Source organism: Balaenoptera ricei, chromosome 2 (assembly GCF_028023285.1).
Source record: "Balaenoptera ricei isolate mBalRic1 chromosome 2, mBalRic1.hap2, whole genome shotgun sequence".
NCBI lineage: Eukaryota > Metazoa > Chordata > Mammalia > Artiodactyla > Balaenopteridae > Balaenoptera > Balaenoptera ricei.
In genome coordinates, this window is record NC_082640.1 from 83,027,229 (window position 1) to 83,042,398 (window position 15,170).

Genomic DNA, 15,170 nt, shown 5'->3' on the forward strand with positions numbered 1-15,170 from the left:
TGTGTATATACATACATAATTTTGTGGAAAATATCCAGAGGTTCATAAATTCTCTTAAGTTAAGAAATCTTGTTAAACATAATTTGCCTTTAGTCAGAGAATAAAAGCATTAAGTTTAGAGAACTGAGGTTTAAAACAAACTGGATAAGAACTTCAGGATATGTATACAAGCAAAGTGTTAAGTGGTGAACATGGGATGCTGTTTTGTAACTTCTGAGGAGAGGGAAAATGTTCTAACATGTACTCCGTACATTAATACTCTTGCAAATGGATTTGTCCTAGGGAGTACCCCATATTCCTGCGCTGACTCCTATATTCTGGATGGGCTTCTGATAAAGAACCTAGGAAAAAAGGACCAGGCCTGGAATGTAATATCTAGGTCCCCAGCACCTACATATCATCTCTGGGTTGTAGACTGAGATAAGACGAGACCTAGAAGACACCTCCTATGGCCTTAGGCTTTCACCTGGTTGCTCTTCCAGAAATTGCTCTGCACTAGAGATGATAGGTCCACTGCAACGGATGTTACCTAATTCCATCTTTGTTCAAGAGAACTGAGCAGAACTGATCTTAGTGTGTATGCGCAAGTTTTCAACTCTTAATTAAAAACAACTCTCTATCCACTTTTTATTTCTGCTGGAGTTTTAAGGTTCACACATACCAGCACACAGTCAGTGGAAAATATGAATGTTAAGAGTACTTAGAAGTAGGAGTCATGCATGTGGTAGAGGGAAGGAGGTTGAAAGGACAGAATGTATTTTTGGGGACCAGCCTATGTTGTAACCATATTCCCACGAGATAAAAATGTAAGAAAGACTAAATTAGGTTAAGCTTGAGAGTAATTTTGGAAAGTTATGTGCCAGTTATCTGGGATTAGTAAAGCTGGAACAAAACAAAACAGAACTAGAATAGTGGATTGTTGCTTTTTTAGCACAGGGTCATCTTTTGAGTGTATAGCTAAATCTAGAACTTGTGGTTTTGAGAGACAGGACTTTGTTTCCTTTTTTTTTTTATAAATGTATTTATTTTATTTTTGGCTGCGTTGGGTCTTCGTTGCTGCGTGTGGGCTTTTCTCTGGTTGCAGCGAGCAGGGGCTACTCTTCGTTGCAGTGTGCAGGCTTCTTACTGCGGTGGCTTCTGTGGTTGTGCAGCACGGGCTCTAAGCACATGGGCTTCATGGTTGTGGCACACAGGCTCAGTAGTTGTGGCACACAGGTTTAGTTGCTCCATGGCATGTGGGGGTCTTCCCGGACCAGGGCTTGAACCCATGACCCCCTGCATTGGCAGGCAGATTCCTAACCACTGCGCCACCAGGGAAGCCCAGGACTTTGTTTCCTTTTGTGGCAGCATTTTCTCAGCTTTTTGTCCCATGGTTCTTTCTGCATGTGGTGTGGAGTGATAACACCCATATAATCAGGAATATTCCTACAAAAGTGGAAAGGACAGTATTTTCTACTTGAGGATTTTCAGGCCCTGAAACAGTGGTGAATTAGGGTTAATGGTTTACACAGAGCACAGATAAATTAAAAAATAGGGTCAGTGCAAGTAAGAAGAAAATGAATAAAATCTGTGTAGCTCTAAGTTTGTGCCCGTGCATCTATGATACGTGGCTAAAAGCTCAGTTCTGGCAACCTGAACTTAAGGAGGCGAAACAAAAGAACACCTCAGTAACACTGACTAGGTCTAATTCTTTCTTTCTTTTTCTTTTTTTTTGGCCATGCCACACAGCATGGGGGATCTTAGTTCTCCCACCAGGGATCGAACCCGTGCCCCCTGCAATAGAAGCACCGAGCCCTAACCACTGGAACACCAAGGAATTCCCTAAGTCTTTCATTTTAAATATCAAGCCTTCTGGGAGCTTTTTCTGATATCTAAGACTGAGTTCCCACCTAAGCATTCTAGTAACACCTTTATTATCTATCAGGCATCACCCCGAATTAGACTTATCTGAATGTGCTCCATAAGACTGTCCTCTACTTGAAGGCATTCTCCCATTGCCTTCTGGAGAAGAGCTGGATTTCACTTGAATTTTTTGACATGTAGATACTTCTTTTTTCCACTCTTACCTTGTAGCCAGTCTTTAAATTACTTAAAATACAGTTTTCTTTCTAGAGCTTAAGTTGCCCCCAACTCATCACATGAGCAATCAATAGGTTGGTATGATGAATTCTCTGTTACCCCTTAAAAGACTGTTGAGATCTAGAAATTCCAATAACCAATATGGAAATTAGAATTCAGAAAGTACGCTCTCTTTTTTATTTTTTAAAAAGTAAATGTTTTTGCCCTGGGCTAGAGATGTGGTGATTACCTAATGCAATTTCTTTATTTTAAAAACAAATATTTCCTTGTCCCGTTTAAGAAAATTATATAATACGGGCATTAAAAAAAAAACTCACAAAAACTATTTCAGTGCAAAATGTCAAATCCAAGAGAAGAATAAAATGATAGTTATCTGGAAAGGGTAACAGCAAGCCTTTATCACTTTAACCAGAAATAAGCTGAAATAGGCAGAAAACAAAATATGATGGAACATTAACCATTCAGTATTTCAACAAGTGTTTGAGAGCTTCTTCATGCTAAGTGCTGTGCTGGGTAACTGTAAGAGAGTTGGTCCTTGTTCTCATGGAGCTTAGTGGGTTAGAGAAAAAAGGCAAATAGTGATTTATTTTTATCTGTGCTAAGTTTTAGGAATGAAAAGCATAAGGTACAATGAGCTCTTCTCCTAAAAACAATAAAACATCATGGGAGGGTATAATAGGACCAGATGAGCTGGGATAAGACCTAGTGAAGAATTGTGTATTTAAGCTGAACTAGAGCTCATTGCATTATTTCATACCCTGTTCTTTTTTTTTTTTTTTTTTAACATCTTTATTGGAGTGTAATTGCTTTACAGTAGTGTGTTAGTTTCTGCTTTATAACAAAGTGAATCAGCCATACATATACATATATCCCCATATCTCCTCCCTCTTGCATCTCCCTCCCACCCTTCCTATCCCACCCCTCTAGGTGGTCAAAAAGCACTAAGCTGATCTCCCTGTGCTATGCGGCTGCTTCCCACTAGCTATCTATTTTACATTTGGTAGTATTTATAAGTCCATGCCACTCTCTCACTTCATCCCAGTTTACCCTTCCCCCTCCCCATGTCCTCAGGTCCATTCTCTACGTCTGCATCTTTATTCCTGTCCTGCCGCTAGGTTCTTCAGAACCATTTTTTTTTTTTTTAGATTCCATCTATATCAGTTAGCATACGGTATGTGTTTTCCTCTTTCTGACTTACTTCACTCTGTATGACAGACTCTAGGTCCATCCACCTCACTACAAATAACTCAGTTTCGTTTCTTTTTATGGCTGAGTAATATTCCATTGTATATATGTGCCACATCTTCTTTATCCATTCATCTGTCAATGGACACTTAGGTTGCTTCCATGTCCTGGCTATTGTAAATACAGCTGCAGTGAACATTGTGGTACATGACTCTTTTTGAATTATGGTTTTCTCAGGGTATATGCCCAGTAGTGGGATTGCCGGGTCATATCATACCCTGTTCTTTTAATCTGTAGAACTTTGACCAAGTGGTAAAGTTAAATTTTTAACTTCATAGGAGTAGAGATTGTTAGAAAATGTAATTTTAAAAACCCATGCACAAGTGTAACAAACAAATCTAATTTTGAATGAACTTAATAGCAAATTCTTTATGAAGAAAATTTTAAAACTCTTCCAAAGAATATTTTAGAAGGCTTGTATAAATGGTGAGATTTGAACCTTTAAAATGCAGTTTTTAAAAAGTTAGTTGAAGTGATTTTTGAGTCACTAGCTATAATTTTTGGGACTCATTGGTAAATTAGTGGGGTATCAAGAATGGAAAAGCAGTAAGAGTATTAGGAGAGTTGGAGCACAAAGGATGAATCACCTCCTTACCACAAAGTTTTTCCATGGTGTGGCTTTAAAAATACTGGAATAGTTGGAGAGAAGGATTAAAACAACTGAGGTGGGGCTATGAGGCTTGCCAGGAGGGGAGTGCTGGAAACAAGAAATTATAGTGATTCAGTGGAATACGGAGGGGTGGGATATCTTGATGTGGCTATGGGAGAGAATAAGATCAGGTGAGCCAGACCATTGGATGCCTAAAGGGCAGTAATGACAGAAGAGGTTTAAAAAAGTTAGATAGCGTCCTTTTTTACCTCATCTCTCATTGCTTCTCTTTATGAAACCAATGCTCTGGCCAAACTGGGAATGGTGAGGGATCAGATATGGGAGATTGTTAATAGAAGCAGTCAGACTTTACTTATTGGAGACGGGAGAAAGGGAGGAGGCATAGAAAATTCTAAGATTTTGAGTCACAGAAAGCAAAAACAGCTGTAGTTGGGACAAGTTTTGTACTCTGACCAGCACCCCCATGATTATTTTTAGTTTGTGGTAGGCTAGATGTACCAGGATCAGTCTGTGCTTGTGGACAAAGTGGTACTGACAGCAAATGGGATGATAGTATTTTATAACTCCAAAAATTGGCACATGTAGAATCAGATATTATTTAAATTGGAAGGGGCCATCTAGTTTCACATTCCTTCATTTTACAAGTGAGTTTGCGTTTAATTGACCTTTCCCAAAGTCTTGGAACCAGTTCATGACAAAGCTGAAATTAGAATCCAGATCTTCTGGCTTCTAGTATAGCATTTTCATACTTTTTGCAAGTTACTATAAAATTTTTTTCATTTGTTTTCTGTTTTATTGAGAGATCTGTCAATTTCAAGATCTGTTACAAGTATAAATGTTGGTGTTAAGATTTATTTAGCTATCAAAATTTAGGTAAAAGATGTAAGTTAAATATGGAATTAAAGCATATTGGCAAGTTTATCTTCTAAACAGATGATTTTGGAATAATATAACAATAAATAATTGCTTGATGATAATAGCTATGCTCGACTGATGATAGTTCTAATTGTGTGTATACTGGCTGAACTAAAATCAGTTTAATCTGGTTCTAGGAACTATCCTGTACTTGGCTGATTGAAGTTGACAATAATGACCACAGAGTTATCCAATAAAACGTTAATTAAAAGCATTACATTAGCATTAAATCCCCCTGCTTGATCATTATCTTTATCAAAGGATACTGTCTTTGGCAGAGTTCCCCATTTTAAAGGGGAAATAGAGCAATATGAAACTGCCTTTGAGGAAGAAAAAATTAGAGAGAAAAAAGTATTGTTTCTTTTCTTACCAACCTTATATAGCAAGGTGATATCTTTACAATAGCCATTTACAACTAAACTGCAACCTCCATTCAAAATAATTGATCTCCCCACATTTGCACAGAGGTTAATGAATGAATCTACTTGAACAAACAAATGGTTAAAAGGGTGGCATTGTCTCCCTGCTTCAACTGGTTGGATCACTGTAGGAACCAGTGGGTATTCTTTCTTGGTGCTATTACATCATCTCATTTTCTTTTTGGCAAGCTATCTTTCTCATTGACTTCTGGTCCATTGCCCCCTTTTTTTAAGAACTGGCAGTTTTCCACTTTTGTGGAACATGGTCTCTACCCTCCCTATCATTGCTCCTTCAAATGATAGATAAGTTTCTCAGGCTGATTGAAGTGGGAGCAGTGGAGAGAGAAAGAGGAAGAACCCCCAGAGAACTGTAGTTGGGCTCTTGGTTACTATTCACACAGGGCCTGAAGTCAAGTAGTTTTCAGGGTAGTAGTAGTGGTTCCCAAAGATTGGTCCTCAGACCTGTGCTAGTCTAACATAAGCTTTTCATTTGTCCATGGCAAAGATGGCAGCCTTTCTCAAGAGAGACCCCTTTGTCTGGATCATGACTGTTAAATTTTTGTTATTTCTTTTATGAAATGATGGTGAAAGTAAAAAGATAGATAGATAGTACTTTTTTTCTTTCTAATTTTGCTTTTAAGAAGTAAAGTATTTAAAAATCTTCAGAAGCTTTAGAGAGCTTATTTTAGCAAACTTTAGCAAACTTATTTTAGTTTTTTATATTATCTTTGTTTCAGATCATCTTTATATCAGTTTATACATTATTGAAAAAAGTCTTAAATATAAAATTGTATGTATTGCTGTTTAACTTAATGGATTTTGAGTGCATTTTTCTAAATAATATAATTATTTTAATGTCTGTTGGATATTCCATCATGTTGACATAACATCACTCAAACCATTTTTCACAGATAATTAAAAAAATTTTTTTTAACTTTACTATTATAGTAGATAAAACATGGATTTTCAGTATGGTTTTAATTGGTATTTCTTTGATTAAACATCCTCTCTAGAGAGAGTAAACATTTCTCTCTATGTGGTTACTCTTTTTATTTCACCTTATGTGAATTCTTTCTCTTTTCAACTTTTGAAATAGTAAGTTTAATTAAAATAGCATATAGAATAATGTAATATAAATAGGAACACTTTGTCAACCATATAGTATAGAAATATTTTCCATTCTTTTTTAAAATAAATTTATTATTAATTTTTGGCTGCATTGGGTCTTTGTTGCTGTGCACGGGCTTTCTCTGGTTGCGGCGAGTGGGGGCTACTCTTCGTTGCGGTGCGCGGGCTTCTTGTTGCAGAGCACGGGCTCTAGGCGCACGGGCTTCAGTAGTTGTGGCATGCAGGCTCAGTAGTTGTGACTCGCAGGCTTAGTTGCTCCGTGGCATGTGGGATCTTCCCGGACCCGGGCTCGAACCCTTGTCCCTTGCGTTGGCAGGTGGATTCTTAACCACTGCACCACCAGGGAAGTCCCCTTCTACTTTTTACCTTTAAGAAATAGAAAAAGAAATATATAAAATTTAGATTTAAAACATTTTAATCTGCCAATATTTTCCTTTGTGTGTATTTTTCTCTTTTCAAGCTGAGAAAGGTCTCGTTATTCCACAGGTCAAATAAATACATATTGAATATTCTGCTAGTTTTCCCCGTTAAAATTTAGATATGATTCTTTTTACCTGTGAGGTATTTATTTTGATGTATGATCTAAAGTGCTATTTCTCAAAGTATGATTCAGAGATCACCTGCATCAGAGGCATAGAGCTTTCTTATTAAACGTGCAGACCTCCTGAGTCAGAATCTCTGGGAGTAGGACCTGGGAATATACATTTTCTTTTTTTTTTTTTTTAATTTTATTTATTTATTTATTTACTTATGGCTGTGTTGGGTCTTCGTTTCTGTGCGAGGGCTTCCTCCAGTTGCGGCAAGCGGGGGCCATTCTTCATCGCGGTGCGCGGGCCTCTCACTATCGCGGCCTCTCTTGTTGCGGAGCACAGGCTCCAGACGCGCAGGGTCAGTAATTGTGGCTCACGGGCCCAGTTGCTCCGTGGCATGTGGGATCTTCCCAGACCAGGGCTCGAACCCGTGTCCCCTGCATTGGCAGGCAGATTCTCAACCGCTGCGCCACCAGGGAAGCCCAGGATTTGTGATTATGTTGGGCATAACAGGATAATCCAGGGACCTCTCCCCCACCATCTCAAGATTAACTTAATCACATCCTCAAAGTTCCTTTTCAATGTAAAGTTACATATACACAGGTTCCAGAGATTGGGACATGGACATTTTTGGGGGGGGTCATTACTCTGTCTACCATAATACTTAGAAAAATTAAAATTTGAGAAACACTGGTGTATGGTAGATACTCAATATTTTCCCCTTAATCACTGTATATATATTTGAACTGTTATTAAATAATATTGTTCTGTCTTGGAAAGTTTATATAAGATAGATGTCTTAAAGTTTTATATATAATTAGTCATTTTAGGAGTTCTCTATTTCAGTAGTCTTTTAAAAAATATCTAGCAAAGTAAAAAGTTGGTAATCCTCTAGTTTTTATGGTAGGTATTTCTTATCTGTGATTTTAAAAGCCTTTAAAGGCATGTATCTTTATTTGAGTCTCACTGCCCCCTCCCCCAGTTTTGAAAAATTTGATTAAAAAATTACAGTAATAGTACATGGTGTTTGAAACAAAATTCAGACAAACGAAAAGTGTATAAACAAATAGGGAAAACTCCTTACCTCTTCCTATGCCTACTTTCCCAGGGATAAACAGTATCTATAGTTCTGTGCATGTATCTTTACTCTTTCCCCTGTCCGCATGTAAGTATATATAATATTAGATGTCTTAAAACTCTTTTTAAACAAAAATAGGATCATACTCTCTCTATATAATTGACACACAGCACTGTATAAGTTTAAGGTGTACAGCATAATAATTTGACTTACCTGCATCATGAAATGATTATCAACATAAGTTTAGTGAACATCCATCATGTCAAAATTAAAGAACAGAGAAAAAAACCTTTTTTTGTGTGATGAGAACTCTTAGGATTTACTGCCTTAACAACTTTCATATGTAACATGAAGCAGTGTTCATTATATTTATCATATTGTACATTACATCCCTAGTACTTATTTATCTTATAACTGGAAGTTTGTACCTTTTGAACACCTTCTTCCAATTCCCCCTTCACCCACCCCTTGCCTCTGGTAACCACAATGATCTCTTTTTCTATGAGTGCGTTAGTTTTTTTGTTTTTGAAGTACAGTTGACATCCAACACTATATTAGTTCCTGTTGCACCAACATACTGATTTGGTATTTATACACTTCAAAATAATCACCATGATAAGTCTAGTTACGATATGTCACCATACCAAAGATATTACATAGTTACTGGCTATATTCCCCACACTGTGCATTTCATACTCATGACCTATTTCTTTTCTCCCCCCACCACCTTCCACTCTGGCAACCAACCCCCTTCCACTCTGGCAATTTGTTCTCTATATCTATAACTTTGTTTTGTTATGTTCGCTCATTTGTTTTGTTTTTTTAGGTTCCATATGTAACTGAAATCATACAGTATTTGTCTTTCTCTGTCTGATTTATTTCATTTAGCATGATACCCTCTAGGTCCATCCATGTTGTTGCAATGGCAAAATTTCATTCTTTTTTATGGGTAATATTGCATTGTATATATAAACCATATCTTCTTTATCCATTCATCTTTTGCTGGGCACTTGGGTTGCTTCCATATCTTGTCTATTGTAAATAATGCTGCAGTGAACATAGGAGTGCATATATCTTTTCCAATTAGTGTTTTTGTTTTCTTTGGATAAATACCCAGGAGTGGAATTGTTGGATCATATGGTAGTTCTATTTTTAGTTTTTTGAGGAATCTCCATACTGTTTTCCATAGTGGCTGCACCAATTTACATTCCCACCAACAGTGCACGAGGGTCCCCTTTTCTGCATATCCTCACCAACACTTGTTATTTGTTGTCTTTTTGATAATAGCCATTCTGACAGGTGTGCCAAGTATGACTTTTTGCCAACTTCAAAATAATACCTGAGAGAGAAAGAGATCTTAAAGATTTTATGAAAAGTTGAAAGCCTCCTCCTTATATAATGGAACTGAGATTTGAATCCATTCAGTCTTTCTTCCAGGACTCCCCACAACTATTTAAGGGAAAAAAATTTTTTGAGCCAGCTGACATAAGTTATTTTTTAATTACATTGTAGACAAATGAACTCAGTATAATTTTCCTGTAGACCTCATACAACTATCAAACCAAAATGATTTTAAAAAACTAAATGCAGGCCATCATCAAAAAGTCTACAGACAATAAATGCTGGAGAGGATGTGGAGAAAGGGAACCTCCCTACACTGTTGGTGGGAATGTAGATTGGTACAACCACTATGGAGAACAGTATGGAGGTTCCTTAAAAAACTTAAAATAGCTACCATGTGATCCAGCAATCCCACTCCTGGGCATATATCCGGAGAAAACCATAATCCGAAAGGATACATGCACCCCAATGTTCATTGCAGCGCTTTTTACAATAGCCAAGACATGGAAGCAACCTAAATGTCCATCAACAGAGGAATGGATAAAAAAGGTGTGGTACATATATATATAATGGAATATTACTTAGCCATAAAAAAGAATGAAATAATGCCATTTGCAGCAACATAGAGATTATCATGTAGTAAGTCAGACAGAGAAAGACAAATATCATACAATATCGCTCATATGTGGAATTTAATTTTAAAAAAGATACAAATGAACTTATTTACAAAACAGAAGCCGACTTACAGATATCAAAAACAACTTATGGTTACCAGAGGGGAAACATGGGGGAGACGGATATATCAGGAGCTTGGGATGAACACACGCACACTACTATATATAAGATAGATAACCAACAAGGACCTACTGTATAGCACAGGGAACTCTATCCAATATTCTGTGATAACCTATATGAGAAAAGAATCTAAAAAACAATGAATATATGTATCTGTATAACTGAATCACTTTGCTGTACACCTGAAACTAACACAACATTGTAAATCAGTTATACTCCAATAAAATTAAAATATTAAAAAGATTTTTAAAAATTAAAAACTAAGTGCAAATAAAACTGTAGAACCAGTAAACTTTAAATCATTATGCTGTGTTACAAAGTTACTGGTCAAAATGTGACTATCATGATTGGTATTATGGGCCAAGTCCTTCTGAGATGAACGTGCCTACCGTACTATGGCTTGATATTTGCTTGTCCCATTTGACACATTGTCAACTTTTGTTGGTACCCCGGGCCACCATTTTGCACACAATACAAAACATCATCTGTGTTAAGTCCACCTCTCTTACTAGCCTAGAGCTGTTAAAGTCATGTTATTTAAACACCAGCAAAACTGTAAATGTAAATCATAATAGTACTTATGAATATAGCACTGAAATTATAAGGCAATCCTTGATTATCATTGTCCACGACGTTCCAGGCTAGGTTTCTGCTCATTTTTTGAGATTTTCATTGAAAATAAATCACGTGTTAGATTTGGAGAGAGAGCTGTCAGATCCCCAGAATGTCCACAGACCCCAGTCTGAGAACCACTTCTACCTCAGTTACATATTATAAATGGATATTCACAAATTCACAGCTATAACTGAAAATGTAACTCCAGTGTACATATGTTAAAGCGGGTCTCTTGCTTTTCGAATGTCACCACTATTTTCTCCATGTACCACCTTGCCTAATATCCTCATTTTCTCCCCTTGCTTAGCCTCAAGCTTCCAATTAGAGCAGTGGTTCTCAATCCTTGTTGCATTAGAATTACATTAGAATTACATAGGGAGCTTTTATAAGAATATAATATCCAGTCTTGGATGTGTCCCTGAGTTTTGTTTCTGTTTTTTTGTTTTGTCTTATACTTTGTTTTTAAAACTCTCCAGTTTGTTCAATGTGCAGCTGGGATTCCAAACCACAAGATTCTAGAACTATTGAAAACTTCTATCCAAATACTTTGGCTTATTAAGGAACAGTAAGACTATGTATTATATAAAACTGCTTACTGTGTGCCATGTTGTCCAACACAACATACTGTTAGCTCATGAAATCATTGATGCTATGAAATAGGTATTACCTCCATTTTTCAGGAAAGTAAAGTTTAGAGAGACTAAATAAGTTCCTTTGGGCTACATCGTTATTAGCAGCAGAACCAGGATTCAGATTGTCTGTTAATCATGATCTTAACCACGAAACTATAAATATCCAGTCTTATTTCGCCCTTTTATTATAATATAGATTAACCAGTCACTGTTAAACACACACTTTGATGAAGGTGTTTTTACTTTGAATAATGTACATAGTTTGACTAAAAATATATAAGCATAAAGTGTGAATGCAGTTCATATGAACACCTGCAGCTGTAGCTCTCTCTCTTTTTTTCCTATTCAGTTAAGAAGTTTGTTGGCGAAATGATTTCATTCTCCAAGGTTGGATTTCTTCTCAAAAGAGGCTGAAAAGCATTCAGTTAGTTAGCTCACTTTGTTTTCAGGTCTATTAAGAAATACTGCATTTAAATCAGATTCTGATTAAACTTACAATTTTAGGGTTACCATATTTGGTTGATTTTAGCATGCACATTTTCTATATTTTAAATCTTTGAAATCAGAAAGAAATGTGTTTCTTACACTTTGATGCACACTGTAGTTAAATTGGCAGATTTTTCTTTCTTAATGAAAGATAAAATAGTTATGTATCTTAAAATTAATGACATCTTAGATTTGATGAATTAACAATAGTGGTTATATATGAATGACCATTCCATATATAATCAGGCTATTTTTGGAGGTAAAACAGTGTGATGTATTCTCAGTATCGTTGTGAAGATTAAATAAGGTAAAATAATCATCTCAGTATCTGGCACATAGTAAGAGCTTAGGAAGTGTCAGCTGTTATCATAGCATTGTAGATACTAGTGTTATAGTTGCGTGATGGATCCACAACCACAGACCAGAGAAAGATGTCCAAGCAGTCTTCAGTTTGTAAGTGAAACTTATTTCAGTTATTTCCTGTAGGTGGGTTCTTTTATAAACAAATCTGACTGGCGTTAAATTGATATTTCCAAGACTGCTGTATTTATAGAATGCTGAAAGCCATCATTATACAATATACTGCACTGTACTGCTCATTAAGGACTCTTACTCTGGCATATTCTCAAAATACAGAATTTAACATAGGTATTCAATAGTCTAGTCCAGGGGAATTTTGTCCAAGAAGCTCAGCACCAGAGGTTATATGAGAAACAAGATTATTGTCAGTAGACTTTGAGAATATCAGTTATAATAAGGACTGTGCTTCCCTCAGTCACTTAATTTTTTACCTGTAATACAAGTTAAATAGCAAATAATGTTGCAGAAGTAGTGTTTCTCCCTTCTTTCATAACTTACACATTTTTTTCAGGCCCTGAAGACTTTTAAGTATATTCATACTTATGAGGCATTAAAATGCTTTAATATAAAACATAAACCATGTTAATTTAAGTTTGTACAGAACATCTTTTTTTTTTTTTTGATCCTGGGACAGTGATAACTCATCTGAGCTTTGATAATTTTCTTTTGTGCTTCTTTTGTTGCTTTCTACTATAATTTTTGGTTTTTTCTTCATAATTCATGCTTCCTAAGGGAAACTTCTTAAGTACAATTTTGGGATAAGTGAATAGATTATTTTCAGTATTGATTTTTATTTTTTAAATCTGCAGAAAGTAAAAAAAAAAACCACCAAGAATATTTTTCTGGCATTTTATAGAAGGGAAATATTTTTTAATTAATAAACTTTTTTTAGACAGAAGTTTTATTCTATTTTTAAAAATATTTATTTATTTATCTTGGCTGCACTGGGTCTTAGTTGCGGCATGCGGGATCATTTTTAGTTGCAGCATGTGGACTTCTTAGTGGTGACATGCGGACTTCTTAGTTGCGGCGTGCAGACCTCTTAGTTGTGGCATGCATGTGGGATCTAGTTCCCAGACCAGGGATCAAACCCGGGCCCCCTGAATTGGGAGCTCAGACTCTTACCCACTGGACCACCAGGGAAGTCCCTAGAGAGAAGTTTTAGATTCACAGCAAGAATGAGCACAAAGTACAGAGTGCCATATACACCCCGTTCCCCACACATGCACAACTTCCCCCACTATCAATACCCCATGACACAGTGGTACATTTGTTACAGTCGATGAATGTATATTGACACATCATCACCAGAAGTCTATAGTTTACATTAGGGTTCACTCTTGGTGAAATACATATATATATTTTTCATAGCATTTTACAGGAGGTGTTTTTTAACATATGGCTATTTTAAAAAAATTTTTTATTGAAGTATAGTTTACAATATCATATAAGTTTCAGGTGTACAGCACAGTGATTCAGTTATACATATATATATGTGTATATTCTTTTTCAGATTCTTTTCCCTTATAGGTTATTACATAATATTGGGTATAGTTCCCTGTGCTGTACAGTAGGTCCTTGTTGGTTATCTATTTTATACACACTAGTGTGTAACATATGGCCATTTTTTTAAGTATGTATTTTTTTAATGGTTTCTTTATTTTATTTTTTTATTTATTAATTTTTTTGGCCGCCATGCAACATGCAGGATCTTAGTTCCCTGACCAGGGTTCTAACCCATGCTCCTTGCAGTGGAAACGCAGAGCCTTAACCACTGGACCACCAGGGAAGTCCCCATATGGCCATTGGTAGTATAGGTAGGGGTCCTAGAGTGAGGAAGAAAAGTGGCTAGAGCTGTTTAGGAGGTGCCGTTTATAGGACTCCGTTGCCAAGTTTTTGGCTTGGGCAGTTGAGCATCGATAATGTTAGACTATATAGGGAACTCAAGAGAAAGAGCAGGTTTGGGTTTGGGGATGTATAGGTAGTAGGGGGGAGTAGAATATGATGTTGGACTTCGTGATTTCTACATGTGTTTATCATTACTTTTGTTTTTCTTTTCCCCTTATTCCTCACTCTTTTCTCAGTTTTGTCCCCTTGCCCCCACCTTGACTTCATTAAGTAGCCATGCCCTCGAACAGAAGGGTTTTTTTTCCTTTGAGTAAGATTAATTTAATGAATCAGTGTTTGGCATACCTCACTTCTGATCCTCACAACAATTATGTAAGATGGTTGGATAGTTATAATTGCTAGGGATTCATAGTACTAATCACCATTTCTCCTTTCCAACTGCAAGTATATACACACATGATTGATGGTATCAATAGAATGAGAAATAGAGTATCACTTTATTAAACCAGGCATGCACCCTATGGTTCTCCAAATGCAAGGATTCTGGAAACCCATTTATGCCTGGTATTTTTACTCCCTCTTTTGTTAATTGAGAACATGTAGGCTCTAGGCACAGGCTCCAGCATGCCTTATCTAGAAATCTGGAGCAAGGTGCAGGACTACACCCTCTGAGTTTCAGCAAAGAACAAGAAATATAGAGGCAGATTCCTGGGTTTTATCCTTGATGTATTAGTCAGGTTGGGCTGCCATAACAAAATACCATAGACTGAGTGGCTTAATCAACAGAAATTCATTTTCACACAGTTAAGGAGGCTGGGAAGTGTTAAGATCAAGGTGCCAGCTGATTTGGTTTCTGGTAAGTGTTCTCTTCCTGGCTTGTAGATGGACGCCTTCTTGATGTGTGGTCATATGGTCTTCCCTTTTTTAAAAAATTAATTAATTAATTAATTAATTTTTGGCTCCATTGGGTCTTTGTTGTGGCACGCAGGCTTTCTGTAGTTGCAGAGAGTGGGGGCTACTCTTCGTTGTGGTGCATGGGCTTCTCATTGCCGTGGCTTCTCTTGTTGAAGAGCACAGGCTTTAGGTGCA

At 36.6% G+C, this 15,170-nt stretch overlaps 1 protein-coding gene across 5 annotated transcripts in view; it reads left to right on the forward strand.

Annotated features, from left to right (window-relative positions):
* Positions 1 to 15,170, forward strand: part of ATOSA (atos homolog A) — an 86,185-nt gene that overhangs the window by 29,585 nt on the left and 41,430 nt on the right. The gene's annotated exons all lie outside the window — the stretch shown is intronic.